Here is a 15,387-nt window from a genome sequence, read left to right as displayed (position 1 = left end):
GCAATACTGGTCCCCAAACTCACTTTTTTCAGATCAATAACTGTTTCTTTCCACCTCAGTTATGTTACTTCAGCAGCATTCCCCTTGTCCTTGCAGTCACTGGGTTTGGTTCCTGTAAGAAATACATTGAGGGCTTCACGTTCTCAATAGCGATGCCTCACCCACGGTTTGTCTAGCTGTAGTTTGTTTGCAGCCAGACCTCGACATAAAGCCTCCTTCCAGCCAAGGGGAAGATGTGCACATGCATCTTCCCCCAAATGTAGTGATGGTTGTGTTCCTGCAACCAGACTCTATGGGACAGGTTAGCAGCTTTGGCCTGTGGCTTGAAATGACAGTTTGATCCATGTCTTTTCAACAGTTCCTTTATAACATACCAAAGCAAGAAAATAATGTATAACATATAAAATATATAATAGTCATGGCAGAGTTCCCATTTTTTTTATTCTTTTGTACCAAGTAAAAATTATGATAACATTAACTTCCCCAAATACTCAGTTTTCTTAAATTTTTGTGGTATGCAAAGCTTTATAAAAACATGTAGTGTATTCTTGTTGCCAGTTCGGAGTTAAAAACGCATTGAGCAGCATTCCAAGGTGGTCATGGATGAATAAATACCTACTGATTCTGGTTTGCCTTGGTCGTCACTAGAGCCACATAAGGTAACCAGGTTGTGTCAGCGGGATCAAGACATAGCAAGTCAAACCTGAGGAAATGAATAGGAAGTTCATGTAATGTGAGCACAAATTCAGCAGTTAATCGAAACTGCTTGAAGCTTATTTGTCCACACGGTGGCGAAATATGTCAAGAAAGTTAACTGTGTAGCTTACATTGGGTGCTTCAGATGCGTTGAAAATGTGATTCTCAGGTTTATTGGCATATATGTGGGAGTAAAAATTCTTATAATAAATTATTTTAATCTCTTTCCCACGAACTCTGTAAACACAATATGTACCACGAGGACAAAATTCCATTCCTGGTAAAGCTCCTTCCCTGGACTACATAAGCACTTACTAGAAAGTCTGCTGCAATTGTTTGGTTTCTATCAGAATTAATGAATTTCCGACTGATGCCTAAGGAGAAAGGGTAAACATACAGAATAAATAAAAGCAAAATTTTCGAATTCAAGTTAGTTTTTTCTTCTTTTCTTTGACACTTCAGAAGTCTTTTTTTTTTTTTTTTTTTTTTTTCCTAAAGGTTGCATTTCATATTGTATCTCTGTCTTTATGATATATTTTCTTGACTGGAAATACAGGGCTAGAGATTCTAGTCTAACTGACCTTATGCTAAGTCTATTTGTCAGCGTCTCTATGATCTTCACAAACGCATGGTAATTTCATGACCTCTCTTGTCTAACTATTGAGCTCTGAACCAGTCAAAGCTACTGAAGGATATCTGGCCTTCCTCAGCTCCAAGCAGCTGCTTTTTGCAAAGAAGATGTGTGATGTTTTGCCCTTTTTGTTTAAGTCTTGCCCACGTGTAACAGAGGTGATTCTCGGTTTATTTGCCCTGCCTGTCAGTCTAAACTGAGCTTCCTGTAGCTACTGGATGGCACTTGGCCGCTTGCCTGTAGCACTAAGCTGTAATCTACAGCGCAGATGTACTCCTGAAGCCACAGGATACTAGCATTAAATTGCACAAATTATGCTCCTACTGTGGGGGAATTTCCAAGACTAACAATTTCACACACTAACACCTTTTCGTATAATCTTTTAACACCAAGAGTGTATAAAATCAAGCTAGAAATCAGGTTCATAAGTGTAATAGTTTGTAACACTCTTTAAATGACTAGTCACTTCCTCAAATGTATTTTCAGATGCTCTAGTTGAGTTAGTTAGGTTTCTCAAGCCACTTGGTTTCCACCAGTAAGAGAGAGAGAATACACTAAGAAGCCTTTTAAGGACATTCAAGAATATACTGGTATATAAAAAAGTGGAGGAAAGAAGAAACAACAGAATTCTGGAAATGTTTGTGGCTATTTTTATGAACTAGTGATAGATGTGAATTTGTTTGCAGAGTGCAAAAAGCACACCTTCAAAACCCCAAATCCCTTTATTAAAAAAAAAAAAAAGTATACTTTAGGCTTGTGTGAAATTATGAAATTACTTTTTTTGGCTTTTATTAGTTTGCCAAGACTATGGCCTTCATTCGCAGTAATTCTAACAGTACTGCTTTTCAGTTTAAGGAAACCACTACAAGATAACAACCTGGAATTTAAACAGTGTGTTGAGCACCCTTGTTTATATCAAGCTCATTTGTCTTACCTAGATTATCTTTTAGCTTCTTTAAAATTATATTTTTCCTACCTTGAGTTAGAACAGAGAGAAGTTTTGCTGTTGATCAGTCATGTACACATATGTTAAGATCATTACCCTCTGGTGGCAGTGATGCAGAGAATCGTTCTCGTTTGTCGTTGATATGATACATACCTTCCACTGTGGTAACATTTTATTATTATTATTATTATTATTATTATTATTATTATTATTATTATTATTATTATTATTATTATTAAAGTCCAGCACAGAATGGGACCCTACTGTGCCAAAGACTATGCAGAGAGATGTCGATGACTTCTGTTCCAGAGAGCTTATTGTTAGTTGCATTCACATGAAGGAAACACATTCAATACTTCTAACTTCCAATTACTCAGCATTTTAGCTACCGTACATTGCAGAAGTCTGGCCTTTGCCAACAAGGTCGAACTTGACCCCTTGAAAACAGTGAATTGAGATTATAAAAACCTTGTTCATGTTTTAGGGCCTACTGATCACAAGAGTCATTGTACTTATTTTTAATGCCATTACACTGTGTTTTCTATTTTGGTTGCAAACTTGATTTTTTTTTTATTTTTTTTTTTTTTTGCAGACCACCTACAGTAACAGTAAGTGAAATCCTGCAAAAAACGTTGATATTTGATGAAACTTGTTGTAGGCTTAGGCCACTGGTCATCTTGCAGTGTGACCTCAGCACAAAATTCCTTTGACTTTAAAAGGTATCGTCTTAACCCTACCCTCTGATGCCCTTTTATATATGTATTATTCGTCTCTGCGTTTAATTGGCTCCTGTGACAGTCCCAGCCTTGCAGTTCGTTACCTGATTTCTCTTCTGTTTTTTTATGAGATTGCCATATACGGCTAAAAGAAAGACTCTGACTAATCAGAGCTGTGGCGGTAGGTAGTCACAAAGGAAGTTGTGGATTTTGCAACTCTTTGTACTTCCCTTTACAAAAACCTCTGCCTGCTAGTAACCAGCTCCCTTCTATAAAAGGGCAAAAAAAAAAAAAAAGGGTGCAGTCAGGAGATTAATCTGATTATGAGTAAAGATAGTAATATGTGGTATCCTAGAAAATACATTTACAGGTGGGATGAAAGCTTCCTGCCACAGCTCATTAACTGTTGTCACCAAGAGGCAGCCTCTGTGTCTACAGCAAAACTGCAATGCCTAATTTTACTAAATTAAATTGCAGTGTGTGTTGCAAGTATGTAGATCAGAAAGATTACTGGGGACTGTGGACCAGATCCTGACAACCAGAAGAAATGCACAGCCTTAGTCAGGAGACAATATGAAGTTCTCCTGGGCTCCCCTGGCCTTGTCTGGTAACAAACTAGTTTGGTGCTTCTCTTCCTGAGCGTTTCGAAGGCAAAGGCCTTCACATTCCCTGGGTTCATCCAGTGATAAGACTAGCTGATAAGCTGCCCTGAACTCCAGCATCTTCTAGTTTTGGAATAATAAAGTTGGCCATTTTAACATGCTTTTAACATGGTTTGATATATAGCACTTACAGCTTATTTCATAGCAAGGCCTGTGGCCCAGGTTGGAGGTTTTAGAAACCATCTTTAAGAAACCATCTGCTATAATCTTCATATAAACTAGAGTAAATTTAACAAGGCAAATCATCCTTAACAAGAGAACCTTCTACCAGAAATATGCAATCTGTGAATTTGTTCAAGGGCGTTTGTTCTAACGAGGAAGTTTTTCATGGAGACCGACAATTCATAACTTTAACTGCTTCCGTATAGAGAACTTGAGGATGAAAAGCAGAGGATCTGCTTGCTCCTGACGGAAACAGAAGGTCTCACCTCCTCAGAGCACAGCCTGCATGTTGTCTCTTTCAATTGTAATGCACACAACACTACGAGTAGCAGCACTGTGGCCCAGATTTTTGGAAGCATGTGTGAATATTGATAGTCTCACAGTGTGCTATCACCACTGTGCTCTCGTGGTCAGACTGTTTGGTCTACGGGACCAAAACCCTGGAAGCGTTAACACCAGCAGAGACAGTAAGGTGGAAATACAGTGAAGGAATCAAGCAAATTTAGACCATTGTATCTGGCAAACAAAAAAACATTTGAGTAGGAGCTGGGAAAATTTCTGTAAAATTCCTGAAGCCATTTTTCACCCTTGTTCACCTCTGTGACACATACATACTCCCTCTTTTTCTGCAAACAGTGGGAGAAAAACCCTTACAAACATCTTAGATCTCTTGTTACTAGTGAAGGAAGTCTTTTTCAGCAGGACAGCTGTGTTTCTTGGCACTGTACAGTATTTACACCCACCATGTAACAAGAAACCAGTGTTTTGTCATCTGCTGTATGGTGAACTCTTAGGTTTTGAAAAGAAGTGATGGAAACACGATCAGGGCTTGTGTGATTTTAAAAGCTATTAAGTAAACTAATAAATTTCTTGCCATTTTAGGTTGTTTGTGCAACTAGTATTGCACTGCTTTATTTGTTACTTGTGGATTCTTTTCCTGTAACACTACCTTCTTCCCTACCGCACAGGTTGGATTTTATCTATTAATTTTCTTTTTCTGCAGTGCAGTTTATTTTCTGATGTCGCTGGCCTTTTTTATTGCTTTCCATATTTCTGTCCAGATTAAGCGGAATGTGGCTATCTGAGTTCCAAGTCCTTGGCTTACTTTTCTCTGAATAAACAAGTGCCCGTGATGGGATGATCTTCTCCCAAAGCAATACTTGCCAAACCAGCACAGATTAGGACAGCACCCAGTTGTTGCTGACTGCTCTGTGCTGTGGTTTCTGCTCCAGGAGTAATTGGTAAAAGTAATAGTATGCAGCCGTGTCCCTGCACGTTTCTGCATAGCCAGATTACTCCAATCACTTAAAGGTTTTTTTCCCCAAATTTTGGACTATAGAAACCTGGTTCTGGAGCAGCTCTCTGTGTGGTCCAGCTGTCCTGGCTTCTGGAGCCATAGGCTCTGAGGGGGAAGTGGGGCAGCAAATTGCTTCCATCTTCTGTGTTTATCCTCTGTATGGTTTGTCCAGTACCTTTGCAAGATGAGTGGCAGATCCATCTCTCACAAATGCTTTCCAGAGCATACCAGCTGTTCCTATGTTCTGTTTCCAAGATGTATTGACCTGCTCTAATAGAGTGAAACTGTCAATAATAAATGGACTTAAACCTTAAATCCTACCATTCTCCTCAGTATAATGAACAGTCTTGAGGATCAGACTGTTTTTTTACAGCTTGGGCCTTGTTATCACACATGCAGGAGGCAGTGTGCTTTTATACTGAGTAAGGTACCGTATCAAGAGATCAAGATCATAACAGGAAGCTGCGATAGCTTTGAGAGGCTGCTGCGCAAGTCACCTGCAGGCTGGAACTGGCTCACAGCGTGCGTGTCCCCTGACACGGCTCAAGTTGTTGTTTCAAGTGGTGATTTCCAACACTAAAAATGTACGTCACAGACCAGAGCCCGAACCAACAAGCTCTGCTGTTGGTATTCCCTATGTATTCCCCCTTGTATTCCCCATGTATTCCCTATGTATTCCCCCTTCAGTTCAGAGCCAAGCAGTCACACAAAATAAAACCTGCTGATCCCAGCGGCTCTAGGTCCTCCATAAACCACCTCACACACAAAAACCCAGCTGGCAAGAGTGCGAGGCCACCACCAAAACTGTGTTGCATGATGCCTTCTGCCACTTAGGAAGAGCAGGCTGTTTCTATGGCTACTGCTGTCTCTCTGCCTCTCTCAAACACAAGTACCATTGGTTCTGATGTGATCACGTATTGTAGAAAATAATAACCCACGTACTTCTTTACATTGCAGCATTTGGGCTAGTAGACACTTGACTTCCTATAATAAAAGCATTTTCCACTTAGGGTGTTGTTACAAATGGGTAGGATTTTCTTCATCTCTGATTTATAAATGCATCCAGTTGGGCTCCAAAATCTTTGCTCTGGTTTCCATGACAACAAGTATGATTTTTGAGGCTACTTCTTCCCCTTCATCTTGGGTTGGAAAGAGTTGTTCCCCTTCCAGTAACAGCGCGATGGACAAGCAAAACGGTTGTCCTGAAGGCAGATCTACAGCCCTGAAACCAGCAGCTTCAGCCAGTTTTGAAAGATGAGTGAGGATGTATGAGAAGAGGGGCACTTCTCACCTGGCATGGTCTTGAGTGGATTTTTTGTCCTCTGGAAGTCAATCTCATGTGTAACTGCAGGGAATGTAGTCATATATCATGCTGTTGCCTACGAACTTACAAAGTGATCCATTAGGCCCAGATATCACCATGTTGCCGCATAGGATAACCAAGCAAAGCCAATTTAGCCGTCCGCTCATGTAATAAATTTATAGATGAATTAGTACTGAATGCACATTACTGTTTGAAGTGGACTCTCGTTACCTGTATGCCTTCCCTTGGTTATTCCTAGTTTCAGTGATGGGTAGCTGGGACTTCAGTACTAAAACAATAAAGAGATTATTTCTACAAACCCCTCAGAAAGTCCCAGGAGAGGGTCTATTTTCCTGCAGAGAAGAATCACACCAATACCTACATCTCTGGGTACCAGGTAGCAGGTACCCCAAACATGTGGTCCACTAAGGTTGCAGATGAAATATTTTTGCATCATGATATATATAATGGTTGTATTATGGTGTGATAATCTCAATTATATTTGAGCCAGGAGCAGCATGATAGACTACCTAGCTGTTCCTTTAACCTGTGCAGGGTTGCTCCAAGTACTTAATCTTAATGCTGGAGTTTCCAGCCTGTCTTTTTGAGTGGAAAATCCAAGTGTTGGTTAGACATTCGCCTTTAAGACAGAATGCAGGAATATCTCATGTAGGAATATCTCATGTTACTTCATCCATACTATTCTAGAAAGCCTACGTTAGAGGCTGATCTTTGAAACAAAGAACACTTAGGCCCTGACCATGCAATGGCTCATGGTGGGGTGAGATTGCCATAAGCATTATTGAACGCCAAGCACAGTTAAGTGAATCGATATCATGACACAATACCAAAAGTGGCTCAGTGATTGCCTTAAATAACCATGCACAGGTTTTCCCTTTTGTCATGCCTAAAACATGATGATCAGCCTGCTGTAACAGCAAGTCCCTTGGTGAGAATGAAGTCATAGCAGCACAATTTCTAGCTGCACAGCCAACCAGAAACAATATAAATGCACTTGTTTTCTCTACCCTACTGTTACATGCAGGGGATTAAAAAAGTGAGTCATTTGCTGGAAAATGTACTGATCCTGTGGCAGCAGGATGACTTGTAAGAAAGCTCTTGCATTTTGTAAAGGCAAAAAGAGTGAGAGGCAAATGAGAGTGGGGAGTGATAAATTTTTGCTTTGACTAAAGCAAAGACACAAAAAGTAGACATGATTGAAAAAAGTGAAACGTATGCAACTGCATATTGCATTACCTTTCCAGATACCAGCTTTTCATTCTCTAATATTCTCTCACACATTGAACACTTCCATGGTTTTCATGTTCCAGGGCATTGGAAAAGACATGATTTTTACATGTTTGGGTTCATCTTCATTTCTAGTGGTACAACATCACTCAATATGGCACCCCACAGAAACATTTTGTTGAATGTCTAAATTTTGTTTGTGGCCCTGTATGAAGGTTCCCCCAGATAATTAACCGATTCCTGCTTTACATGTTGTCCAGGGCAAGTTTAGAGGAAATAAATGTACCATGAGTTAGTCATCCTTAAATAATCTTGTAATAAAGAACTGGGATCCCTACGTTAACAGGAGGCTGATAATAAGCTCTGCAGTGCTATCTCCAGTAATGCTTTTCTCATGACTTGGAATAAATTTATGAGCTGTAATTTATTTGCTTATTTGGTTTTTCTGATTCTCATTTCTTATTTCTCATTTTCTTATTTGGTTTTTCTGGTGGAAATATTTACTGTCTGGTTGCTGAAGTATTAATTATTCTTGTAAAATTGTATAGTACTGTCTTAGGCTCACACACATAGAAACTAACATAATTTGAAACATGATAAAATTAATAAGATACCGACTCTGGTGTCTGTGATAGGTATTTTGTGTGTGTGTGTGCCATAGGGTAACTGATTTAGAAGAACAGGCATGGAAGCAAAGAATGGGGTTAAAAAGAACCAGCAGATCTGATCTAACCCCGTCATTTTTTATTTTTGCAGGCGTCTGCTGTCAGACCATCTGCAGCTGTTGTCGGTCACCCAATGATCTGACCTCTGAGAGGCAGAAAGCCATTCTATTCCCTAGCTGATCATTCAAGTCTTTTTATTCTAGCATTTAAATTGGATTTTATTCAATTTTGTTTAAATCCATTGTATCAACACTTAATGAACGCAAGCCCTCCCACTCTGCTCTGTGGCTTCCCATTGTGTACCAGCATTTTATTCTTTTTTATGTCCTATACATACTCATTTCCATTAATCCTTCATTCTAATGTGTGTTTCTCTTTCCCATTGTTTTTCTCTTCCTTATTATTATTAAATGTCGGGATGGTACTTAAATGTCAAGAAAGTCCTGAGAAATGTCACATACCGAAGGAAAATGTGATATTTTATGTTTAAAAAGCCCTGAGCATAGCAATATCTGCTTTTCAGGCTGCGGGGACTGTTCTGGCCACCTCTCAAAAGAAATGGATCTCTTGAGAGAAATAGATTTATGTTGCTGATGGTGTTTCAGTTTTGAACTTTGATACTGAAATTGGAGGTCCAGAAACGAAGCCTATCTTCTCTCTGGTTCATCTCTGCCCTGACATGATAATAGGTCACCGGGAACAATCGGCTGCTTTCATTAATTATTAATGCAAACACATGGCAAAAGCAATTTGGAGATCACCGAGTACATGTGGGTCTGCTGATGGAAGCGTAAGGGGGAGGGAGCGGGGTGTGATTATTCATCTGAAAATAATTGAGGGTGGTAAGTGCCAAAGAGGAGGGGGATCAGCAGATCAGGCTTAGGTATAGCTGGAAGAATAAAATGGTATTTTACTTTTCACTTAGATGCGAATCTTACGTTACGTTAAAGCGAAAATGCTTAGAGCAGGGCATGCGGTTCACATGAGTATTAGGTTACTGAGCTGAAATGGGGCCAGTGCAAATATGCCTTTATAAACCTTCACGAGAATTCAGATACTTGCTGAGCGTGTAGAAAAGGCAGTAAGCTATTCGCTGCTGGGGAGCTGCATACCTAGGCAAACAAGAAGAATATAACTCTCGTCCGTGTGTTCTAGTAGCCTACTCGTGTATTTATGCTGAGGGGAGACAGCAGAAGTCTTGAGACCTCAGAATAAGAGCAGCTGTATGATGTGTGCTGTCTGAAGGTGACCTTTTCTCTACACCAGCCTAGGCAGTCCGAGGAACAACACTTACTGCTGCCATAGAAAAGGAACGGTGTGAATTTGTCCAAAAGCATGATGCAGTCAGAGGGGCCATGCCTGTGCCTCCTTCTCTGTTTGTTGTGTAGACACTGTGCATCCCAGCAGGAGTACACATGCTGGTAGATCCCAAAAGGCTGCAAAAAGCAAGAGCAGAAGGAGCTCTCTATACATTTTCTCTCTGTTTCCCTAAAGAAAAAGCCTACACTGACACAACGACAACATCAGATCTGAACGTCTTAAAGAACAGTTCCGCAGAGTGGTTCAAAACCCCCACGCAGGTCGGTGGTGCATCGCCAGGGCCTCCTCTAGCTGTAGTCTGGAATTGGTGCCCAGGAGAGCTTTCCCTCCTGGTGGCCACCAGCCCCAGCAGCAGTTGTGCCGCAGCACCAAATGTGCCATCCATCCCATTTCTGTTCTCCAGCAGTGCTGTTTGGGAGGGATGCGAAGGTTAACAACACCCCCAGCCTGCTAAGCAGGGCTGGCACGGTGGAGAATAAAACACGAAGCAGCTCTCCCGCGCCTAGGCTGCGGCAGCTCCTGCAGTGCCACGGATTAATGAAGCTCCAGACTGTCTGATGGAGTTTTTCCCACAGAGCAAAATATTAACTAAGGCAATTGATTGCATTTTCATTTCTTGGGGGAGCACTCAGCCCACACACCCTATTGTGCGTCTGATCACAAAGGAACGTCTGCTGTAGCAATATTGTGTTATCTCGCAGGTGCTTTGTGATACATCTCGAGCTGTTGCCTCTGATGTCAAAAGGAAATGGAAATTCTTGCTCAGAAGACCTACCTGAGAAAGAAATGTGTTCTTGTAAATTCAGTGTCCCAAATGTAGGAAATTGCAATAGCCGCTGCTGAAAAATACTGTGATAAATCCCCATCCATCTGGAATATTGCCATAATCCACTACAGATTGCCAATTAATTGCACACTTAGTTCTATGTAATAAGGCCAGATAATAGGCTGTATTAGCCTAAGTCCCCCAGAGGCGGTGGAAATACATCACAATATTCTTAAATAGCATATTTTTATTACAGCAGTGCCTGCAAGCTCCTGTCTGGTACTGGAAACCTTGTGTGCTAGGAATTGTACGTGTAATGAAAGGCCAGATTTACAGCACGTACTCCTCTTTAGTGAAGCACTTAATTGCTTACTTCGAGTACCATTTTAAATAAACTGATCTCATCTATTTTCTAATTAAACATGGGAAATAATTTTTATAGTGTGGCTGGTTGGGATACATAGTTATTAAATCCTCTTCTAGTGCCAGAGAAACTGTAAATAGTCTGTCTTGCCCTGTTAAGATTAAAATGAGTCTTTCTGTTCTGCAGAAAAATACCTTTGAACAGTGGTGTGTAAAATATTTAGGATTTTGAGCACGCATATAAATCACTATTTTTTTTTTTTTTTGCTAACTTATGGAGAACCTTTTGTGGCCAGTTTGGATTTAGACTAAATTTCCTGTTCCTTAAACCAGTTACCTATTGAGAATATGTCATTTTTTAAAACACGTTTGGGGATTTTTTGAATTAATGAAATTTTTCCCTGTTCCACCGAACAAATGTAATCGATGACCTTTTCCTGCATGCTATAGTTTTAATATTTGATTGTAGTGTTTCTGGCAAGCAACTCAGTAACCTGTAATTGTTGCCCAGAGGACAAAAAATAAAAAAAAATTAAAAAAAAGTATGTCTTAAAATTAAGTCAGTGTCACAGGATTGGTAGGGTCTAAGGAAAAAATGCATCTTCACATTTTACTTCCATTTACTGCTGCAGGTAGTTGTTCTCTCATGCCCTTCACATCCATAAAAGTAATGTAATTTTTTAAGCTTATTTTTTTCTGATTACTGTGTGTTTGTCTTGTACAACTGGGGACGTTTCCAAGCACAAATTCATCATACAAGGTATAACTCTGCACATCCATGGCAAAATCAGTAGCGTAGTACCAAGGGGAGCTGCATTGGTGCAGAGAGATGATTTTAACTTGAGTTGCTCTCAGAAAAGTTTGGGATCAATTCAGAAGGCTTTGGGGGGCTCCCAGTGAAACCAGCTTTCTTTACTGCTCCCTTCCTTCGCTTGAGGTTGCCACCAGACTGATGAGGCAAAACTTGAGTCGTGAGCCACTCGCTGTAAGAAAAGCCAGATTGAGCCTGGGCCTCCCTGCCCCCTCATGTATTATACATCTGAAGCTCATGATAATTTCATAGGGTTTCATTCTCTAAAAATAGTCTCTTCATGACCTAGGGCCTCTGGATCTTCCTAGCAGCAGGCACCACATAAATTAAGCATCCAGCTCCACCTCCACTTGTGTGCTACTGGCTCAGCTTAGCTTAACTCCCAGGAGGGCCAAGCCCACGTTTGCCAGTTGCAAGAAGGGCAACATTATTTATTACTCCTGGAAGCATGAAAGAGTTGTGTCTGTTGGGGGAGTCATCTTGGGTTTAGCCTGCCACAAGCCCTTGTGAAAGAGAGATTATGATTTGAGATGAATTTAGCTTTTCTATGTTTATAGGGAGAAGTCATTACAATGAGGTGGGTGGGTTTTCCCCTCACAGGGTGGATTTTGTTCGGTTGTTTTTCTGTTCTCAAACTATTTTTATACTATCGAAGTAGAGAATCTGATTCCTACAATACAGTCAAGGATATTAGTAGACAGAGACCGCACAGAGAACTGCCACCGTCTCCTCTCAGTCCTGATGAGAGCCTTTCCTTTTAGCCAGCCTGGGAAGCTGGGCGTCGCTCGCAGACACTCGCCTGCCTGCCCGCAGAGCAGGGTGTGGAAATGCTGGTTGGAGCCATCTGATCTGGATTGGTATTCGAGTGCCTCGAGGAACTCGCTCCTACAGTGCAAGATAAGAATATTGGTTCCTCACATGTGACAGATTGCAGATTTCTTCGACCTTCAGCTACGAGGGGAAGCGTTCCTGAACCTGAAATCTTCTGAATCTTACAACAGAGTTCCAGCAAAGCTCCCCCACTTCTCCCCCTGTTTTCTTATTTCTTTTTTTTTTCTGGTTTTCTTTACAAAAAGCCACTTCTGAGTAGAATGGATTTTCCTCTAACCAGAAGACGTGGTCTCACTAAGCATGGCAAGTTAGCAGCACCTTCCTTATGTCCAGCTGCAAGGTATTTTAACATCTGATCACCATGCTGCAAGAATACCTAATAAACAACCCCTGAGTGCCTACTGGCAGAAACAAAAAGAACCATATGCTGTCAAGTTAGCAGATGTATGTGAGTGTCTGTATACATAAATACACACGTTATACAGCTACACACACGTGCACACCATTACGTATGTATATGTTTATACATAGGACATTCACAGAGCATTCTTTTTTTCTTTGCTGTGCTGATGGATTCGTTTCAGAACAAACAGACCAAGCCCTCAGCCATGTGAAGCATTCGAGTCTTATCGAAGTCCTGGTCATTTATCTAACCAATGTAATGGGTCTGTGTTCTTTCAGCTGTATAGCCACCCGTTTGTACTCCTCCTGCAGTGTATTGTTGGGAAGTAACTTTTCTGTTTGGATGCCACAAGTGAGTGATAACAGGAACTGGCAAATCTCGTTCTCTGTGTGTAGATCTGCCATACATTTAACAATCAGTATTTTTCCCCCCCACCTCCACAACCACCCTGTCGTAAATTTAAATCAAAGCCCATTCAGGACGTTTCATTTCAAGTGGTTTCATCTTACTGTAATTACCCAGCCATGTGAGGGATAGCTAAACAATTGTCTGCACAACAATGGAGATGAAATAAAGATAGCCTCTAATTAATTCCATCTAGGTTATAATTAATTTTGACTGAGTTGCTCAGGACAATATCCCTAAGTCTCACAGACTTCTATAAAGAGGACTGATCGCCAGCTGCTGCTCTTTGATTTTTAAAGCAGATGGGGCTATTTCCAGCTATTGCTTAAAAGGAAATGATGAGGATGCGAGTGATTGAATGGCTTTGAATAGGCCCTGCGGTAAGACTGGTAGAAGGGCTGCTCTGAAGGCACACTGGTCCCTGGCAATGTCTTTTAAAGACTTTCTAGGTATTTTTATGCAATTTTCATTAAAATTTTTAAGGATTCCTTTCCTTGATCTACTAGAAAAAGGAGAAATATGTGATGCAATATTATGTGAGTAAATACATTATCATATACTGTGTGTTAAACCTGCTTTAGGTCCTAGTGCTAAAGGCAGTGAAGGAGGGCACGCAAATAGATGTTTCTAGTCCTTTTCACTTCATCGAAACAAAAGATGAAAAATATCTGTTAGATCATTCTCCTAGTTCTGTCTGTCAATGCAGAATTGTTCCCTGCTTCGTTATACAGCAAGCTTTGGTGAATAATTCATTAAAACTAATTTATCTGAGAAATTCTGCCACTTGCTTGGTTTGCTGACAAATTGCAAAATTCTCAGAGGGATTTGTTTTTAGAAATTATTCATAAATTTTTTGGAATAAATAAATCCTAACTTGCTGGTAGGCTGGGCGCTTTGAAAATAACAGATATATAAAATGACAGTCTGTCAGTTTCCCAAGTAACACAGTATTTAGATATCTTGATTGGGTACTTTCCAGAACTAGCTAATACCTGGGCATGTTCTTAGTCATGTACTGAAATGCAAAAAGGGAAAATCAAGGTTTGAAATTAGCTTTCTCTGAGTGTAGAATGCTTATAGAAGAGAGCAGAGATGTGACAAATTTGGGGATAAGGTGTTTAAAAACTGATAACTGCCCCCTGCAACTGTGAAGTGGGGGAAAAATGTCACACATCTGCCCTGTTATGATATGCATTAGGGAAGCTGGTGATTTAAATATTAAATGGTGGTGTATCAAATACTTTTCCTGTGAAGTTCTTGTTGCTCAGTTCATGTTTTCCTGTGCTGAATTTCCTACTTACTCTCCTTTTTGTTTGGCTGCCTTTTCATTGCTGTCCTACATACACTGTCCTAACAGTCCTTAAACACCCAGCCCAGTGTGTTTTTGGAGGTGAATTTTGCAGGGAAAACAATGCTTAAAAGCTTCTATGAAAGATATGTTAATATGCTTGTGAAGAAACTGCCAAAAAATTAGATGAGCCATAAGCAGAGGGGTAGAAAATGGTATAAAGTGTGTGCAGCCTAATCTTTCTACTACAAATCTGTTTTCATGTGCTGTTTAGTCTGAGCCAGAGGACTCGTGGTCCTGCTCTTAGACCATCAGTATAGCTCACATGTGGAAAACCAACCTGCATCATCTATTTGCTTTACCTTGAACATCGTATGTTGAATCTATTTAGTGTTGCTTTTTCTTAAGTCTATTTCCTTGTGTGTGCCACAGCACATTGATTTTTGAAGTGACTGAGATGATTACAATGCTCTAAGCTGCCTTCTACATGGCAGGCCACAAGGTTTCACCCAGTGGTCCTTGCATTGAACATAAAAAACATTCCCTGATTGTGAATTCTCTCTTTTCCCCCTTAACACTGGTGCTCTTAAACTTCTTAGTCTTACCAAAAGACGGTGTATTTTAGTGATTGTAGTCATGGCTGCGTGGTACAGAGTTCATACAACATTATTCAATCGGTTCCAGTCAGGCCAGCATCACTTTATCAGCATGCAGCATCTGGGTTGCTGCTAGCTCAGATAAAAGGTACTGGTGATGTGACATCGTGCTGAGTGCTGTAACAAGCTTCAGCTGGCTTTGGTGGCTGACTTTTGTAGGGGAGAGGCATGTTCCATCTATTTTATATAGCCGTCATAATCCTGGATTACAACCCCGC

The sequence above is a fragment of the Anser cygnoides genome, chromosome 12 (assembly GCF_040182565.1).
Source record: "Anser cygnoides isolate HZ-2024a breed goose chromosome 12, Taihu_goose_T2T_genome, whole genome shotgun sequence".
Taxonomy (NCBI): Eukaryota; Metazoa; Chordata; class Aves; order Anseriformes; family Anatidae; genus Anser; species Anser cygnoides.
Note: the sequence above shows the minus strand (reverse complement) of the source record.